Source organism: Branchiostoma belcheri, unplaced genomic scaffold (assembly GCF_001625305.1).
Source record: "Branchiostoma belcheri isolate BF01 breed outbred unplaced genomic scaffold, Haploidv18h27 scaffold57, whole genome shotgun sequence".
Lineage (NCBI taxonomy): Eukaryota > Metazoa > Chordata > Leptocardii > Amphioxiformes > Branchiostomatidae > Branchiostoma > Branchiostoma belcheri.
Window position 1 is genome coordinate 41,126 of NW_017804209.1, and position 6,726 is coordinate 47,851.

General features: G+C 41.7%; 1 pseudogene; it reads right to left on the minus strand.

The window, feature by feature from the left end:
- Positions 1-1,334: 1,334 nt before the first annotated feature.
- LOC109481611 overlaps positions 1,335-6,726 on the minus strand; it is a 6,288-nt pseudogene continuing 896 nt past the window's right edge.

A 6,726-nucleotide genomic window follows, 5' to 3' on the forward strand; every position in this document is an offset into this window, starting at 1 on the left:
TTTTCCTTGGGCCCTTGACGCCCGTCTTGGTCTTCTGTATCGGGACGTGGCAAGTCTTGAACCTGTGTCATTAGAAGCGACAAAATCGACATAAACATTGACTATAAGGAAAATCCGTAAAGATGTTTACGTGTAACCAAATACTAATATCCATCCCTGGTCTAAAATAGGCTCACTGATTATCAGGGCTTTCTTTGCTAAACCTTGTTTTTGTTTGCCGGTCTCAAAGTACCGTGGCAATGAACAGTTCCGCTTCTACAAATTTACTTATTAATGACATTTATGCCCTATCGGGCAAAGTACGGGAGAACAGATGAAAAGGTATACTGCACATAGTAATGTAACTAATACCGAGGTTAGGCTTCTTCTCGTTTCTTTGTGATGTTAAAAATATAATTTGAGATGGGTTTGTTTAATGCAGGTTGATCAAAGCGCATAAGAAATATGATTTTTTTTTCAAAATTAGTCAGGGATCGGAAGTATGGAAACGTTCTTCTAACATATCTGAAAAGATTATTTCTGTCGTTACTGTATAAACTACAATCTGCGACAAAATGGACTTCATCTACCCAGTTGAAGCTAAAAAATTGGCAAATCCATTGCGCGGTTGTACCATCCTGTTTCTTGCACACATTGAGCAAGATGGCCGCCTTTAATATCACTCATATCAATGATTGCTACAATGGCGGCCGATCTTGGGAAAAAATGTCACAAATCCTAGAAAAGCACTGTTGTATTTCCGATTACACTCTTGAAAAAAATAAGATCGACAGATAGGGATTCTGCTTTTTTAGATTTCGACAGAAGTGATCCAACAAATTCATAATACTAATTTAACAATATAAAACTGACATGCATAAAGACAAGGGCTATCTCCGAGAACACCGTCCACCCGTTTACTTGTGAAGAAGGGGCAAATATTTCACCCAAAAGTTACATGTAAGGTAGGCGGGTTTTTGTTAGGGTCGGTTGGGAAATCGGAAACAAAAAAATTTCTTTCCTTGGCCTGGGTATTAGTGAAACGCAATTTAATTTAATCACTTCCTCCTATCAAAATGACCAGATCCGAATCAGCCAGGACCTGACAAATCACTTGGATTTACATGTATGTGTTTCTATGACACACTTTGCTAGCGTTGCTGTTCAATATCGTACAGGGCGTTTACTGCGTACAGGAAGATTTAAGTGGAGACCTCCTTGCTTGTATACGTACCAGGTGGTTAGGTCTTTGTACATGTAATTAATAAATCATGTACCTCCGTATGGCTGGAAGGTAGTTTAAAAAACAGGTTGATTAGGGCAGTCACACAATATGCGTCCGATTAAATCAATACTCACTGTGTGACGAAGTTTGTCTGGTGACACCTGGACAGCTGAGACTGCAGATCCACGCACGAACAGTTACCCATCACCCGGAACCTTACCGGACAGGTGTACGGCGTTATGGCGGGCCAACCTTCGAACAGGCTGACTTCATAGGAGTTGAAGAACATCTGAGTCACCATGCCTGCAACAAACGACACCAAAACTGGGACAGCTCGCCTCCTGTTGAACGTCGACATAGCTGTTGTCCGTATTCCTTTCTTTGTGTGTCTGAGAATTTACAAGGCAAAACGCGATCGTCAAAGGGAAAATCTCACGTTATATTGCCCTTTTCACCAGGCACGGTGTCAAGCAAACAGCACTAAGTACTGGACTGTACGATAATTTGCAGGGGGGTTGGGTTGGCTCGCAGGAGACACTTACGCTTGTAAGTGTGTTTATTTGAACATGACAAATGTCATTGTCACTTGTTCATCAATAGCTCTGCAATATTTTTTGGGTTTCATCCAGATATCTATACTATTTCGATACAGATTACATCATATGTTTGGCGTGCTCCAAGCATACATGTACCTGCATGGCTTGTGTGGTGGGGTTGTGTATTTTGACTCATGTTCGTACAGTTTGCACAAATCCGATTTGTAGTTCGCACTACAAAATCCAGGGGGCCAACACATGTAGTCGGCTCCCAGTACCTTGACCTGGGGTAAGCCACTCCTATAATACCATAAATGGTCTTCTAGGCGTGACTACATACCGCTCATGGAAGACGTTGATTGTCAGGGTGCCCCCGGGAGTGACCCGCGGTGTACAAGGAAATTCACAAACCATTGAATACTTCTTATTTTTGTTACTATATGCCTTGCACTTGGGAGGGGGGCAGGGGAAATTTCGATACATAATGCATCAAACAAGAAATTTCATGACGATTTTACTTTACTGACTTAAAGTTTTTTGATAAACTGGTAAGTAGCAACCTCTGGGTTACATTCCGTTACGTTTGTTATCGGCCAAAAACAAGATATCTCCTACAAACTACTCACTTAACAGCAGAAGTCGTGTAGTCTGTACACCGGGCAGCCATTTTGTTCAAAACAAATTCTATTTGCCATGCGTAGAGGATAGAAAGTCCCTTTTTACTAGCCCATCCCACCCATTTCGGTTAAAATTGGTACAGTCCGTCTGCCAGTGATGCACTGGGGACTGGGGGAGTACCGCTTGCACTGGGGACTGGGGGAGTACCGCTTGCCCTGGGTACTGGTAACTGGTAGAGTTTGCCTAGAGACCAAACAAATTATATGAGCGTTAAGGTGTTGAAACAGCAACTCACCAGCTGAGAATTTCAAGGGACCTTAGAACATTAGTTGACTCATCTTTTGTTTTGTACGTAGGTTAATTTCATTATACCCATGTATTTGTCTGTATATTTACTTGCAGTCAAGTCGCTGCACTTTTGTTGTGTCAAGGCCCGAATAGTGGCAAGTGTAGTATCCAATCTACTATAAAGTGAGGCACGTTCTAAACTATATGTGTATTGTCTTTGATCGGCTCATGTGTCGTGGCCCTTTGAGGAGTAAAAATGTTGGGGCCGTGACAACCGTGTGTACAATCAATAACAATGATTGGAACATGGAACACAAATTAGCAGTGATCAAAACTATCTTCCATCGTGCAGACAACATTGTCACTTCAGACCAAGCCAAAACGGACGAACAAAAACACCTCCGAGGTGCCCTGGCTAAATGTGGCTACCAAAACTGGACTTTCAACAAAGCGCTCAAACCTTCAGATCAGTCTAAGAAAACCCAGAAGTGCAAACCATTGACCAACAAAAACAAGGCCAACATCACTATTCTATATGTCCAAGGAGTATCTGAGAAACTCCGACGGATCTTCCAAAACTTGAACATAGCCACTAGCTTCAAACCTCGCTCAACCCTCAGACAAAGACTGGTGCACCCTAAGGACCGACCTCACAAAGGTACCAAGGCGAATGTTATTTACAGACTCAAATGTGAGGAGCCCAATTGTAACAACACCTACATCGGAGAGACAAGTCGACCACTCGAAGTAAGATACAAAGAACATTGCCGACCTAGTGCCAACGGCTACTCCTCAGCCATTTTCCACCACCTACAACACAACCAGGGTCACTCTTTCAAACTCGAGTCCACGAATATCTTAGACCGCGAAACACGCTGGTGGAAACGGGGTGTTAAAGAGACAATATATGAAATAATGTACAACCCCACCCTCAACAGGGAAGGGGGGCTACGGGTCGATCTTTCCGGCACTTGTGATTTGGCACTCCCAGCCCCGAGGACAGACAACACTTAAGCTCCTGTTCTTTATAACAGGAGCTTTCAGACTAATTTGCATCATCTTGTCTTGAATTGTATGACTTTTGTTCTTTTTTCGACTTCCAAAAAATTTGTCTTCACTTTATTTGCATATCAATCAATAGGTTGTGCTTATAAACCTGCTTTCCCCTCTGGTCTCTCAGTCACTGACGAAAGCTAGTGGATACTAGCTGAAACGTCTGACGTTTTCAAAATCATATCCAGTTGCTTGAGAAACTGTTTTTTGGCGTAAATAGGATACTGTTCTGGATACGAAGCTATCCAACTCTCTGCACTCATGTCATGTTAGATGACCAGCAGGACGTTCACCCCAGCCAAGCTGTGAAACGTCTCTATAATAAACATCGCCGTTACCGGGTCTGGTTCGTGCATGGGATCAGGCGTTTTCTTTAGAAGAGTTTGGATCGAGTTTAAACGCAAACCTACTACTATTGCCATTATTGCCAGGTATGCTGTATGTGGGAACCGCTGTGGCATGCAGTATTATGACATATACTTATTAACTACATGCCAAGGGCAATGGCCGATTGTAATTTGGACTCCACCACTGTACAATTGACGTATCTATTGATTTATTGATTAATTTTGTAAAAACTTGGTTAGTCCCATTAGTCTTGGGACTGGTGTCCATTGCCGCTCACATAAATTCAAATAATGAATAACAAATAATAACATAGACGTATCTTACGATACACTTTGATATTCATTTGCATTGACGTCACGAGGTCTGAGGTCACAAGGGAGGGCCGCCATCTTGGGTGTCAAATTAGCACATGCACAGTGGGTGGCAATTTGTTTTCTAACAATGAAAAGGTGAAGTTCTAACGGGGCTGCCAGGTTTTAGTGTGTTTATGGCTGTTCTGACCTTGATTGAAACCTCTCTCACATCACCCATGACAGAGAACAAAAAACTGTCACTCTTCCAGCAGTTAATGTTAACAATTATGAAGTTAAGAATAAACATGCCATATCAAGACTTAGCCTATAGATTTGGTGTACATATCTCAACTGTCTCAAGAACAATTCATCATGTTATAGATATGCTTCATGCCATACTTGTCCCAACCGCAGTCATCTGGCCAGACAGAGAAGAACTAAGGAAAACACTGCCCGTCACCTTTCGAGGAAGGTATAGCAAATGTGTAGCAATCATTGACTGTTTTTAGGTAAAACTTGAGAGGTCAAGTGACCACGAAGCACAGTCCCAAACTTATTCTTCTTATAAATCAACAAATACACTTAAGTATCTTATTGGTATTGCCCCGCAGGGTGCAATAACTTTTATTTCCAAAGGTTGGGGGGGGGGAGAACTAGTGATCAGTATGTAGCAGAAAACAGTGGTTTCCTTCAGAATCTGCTGCCTGGAGATGTTGTACTAGCAGACAGGGGCTTTAACATCCATGACAGCATAGCATTGTATGGGGCCACACGTGAAGTCCCTTCCTTTACAAAAGGAAAAGAACAATTAAGTAAAAAAAGATGTAGACTCCACTAGAGCGTTGGCTTCAGTTCGAATACATATCGAGCGTGTGATTGGAACTCTGAGACAAAAATACACTAATGGTCCCCTTAATGGTCCCGTCGAAATTCCTTTTACAAATATTGACCCAACCTGTGACATGACCACCTTCGACAAAATTGTCCATGTGTCTTGCGCATTAACGAACTTGAGTAAATCTATGGTCCCTATAGAGTAACTTAGACATTTTGAAACCATTGTTACCTCATTATTCCAAAATTAGAAACATTTTCTATCCTTTGCTCTTTAATTTTGTCGAAGGTGGTCATGTTACAGGTCTCCTGAATATACTTATATTCATATAAGCTGGTGTGTTACGCCGAAGGGTGGTTATACCGGCTATACAGATACAGAAGCTGGTGTGTTATGCCGAAGGGCGGTTATACCGGCTACACAGATACAGAAGCTGGTGTGTTACGCCGAAGGGTGGTTATACCGGCTATACAGATACAGATACATGATCTCATACCTCGCCACACCACAAAGTCACAGTAGCTGCGACGAGTGCTTGCCAGCTGGGTCTGTACCTGATAATAGTAGGGGTGACTGTGCTTCAATTGTAGTTTTTGCTCCCTTACCTCTAAACAAAACATGCGATTTTGCTCGCCTGCCTCAGACAAACTGTTTTTTTTTCTTTCACACACATTGGACACTTCACTTCTAGTATGCCTTCTCCACAACATGTACATCTTACAAGACCATCAGGTGAGGCACCGATGAAGGGGTACTCTTGATGGATGTGCAAGCCGGACTCTTCCACGCTAAAACTACCATGGTGCTTAAGCTGCATCTCCTTGTAGCTGCTGATGGCTGTCTTTTCATGTTGACATTCCCACCTGAAAATATGCCATCAACCATTACCAGACGAAGACATATGAAGATACAAAAATACCAACAATGGACAAAATGTTTGAAAACAAATACTGATCTCCACTCCCATTTTGTAGGGGACAAGTGATCAATCAACTATTTTGTATAATTTCTCTTCTTTACCATATGTCCATAGACTGCATATTATTGTATAGAAGCTGAAATAAAATACATACAAAGACTCCTAGTCCCACAAGGATGAATAATGAACGTTACACCAACAAAATGGGTTTGACAATAAACAACATGCAACTATAAACAATTTAGAACCAATGCTTTATTACCTTGTTGCTGCAGTGCTGAACTTGTATGCTTGTGGATAGCAGATCCGTTTTATAAGCGACACTGATGGACTGACAGGATTTGTTTTTACTGCAGGGTGGAAGTTAGATGCAGTGATCCTACCCGCACGATAGTCGAACCAAGTCTGGCTCTTGCTCTGATGTCTTGTTGTTTTCTCTAGGGCAGCCACATTTAAAAGGCACATCATGTAAGATTTTGAAAATTAAGGATGATACAAAAAGTCAGTTTTCTGGTCATTTCTTTACAAACTATGGTGAGTCAACCCTACTCCATTGGCATTGCATTCACTCATTCAGTAAGTGTAGGTGCCAAAATATGACACAATATATATATATATATATGACACAATAT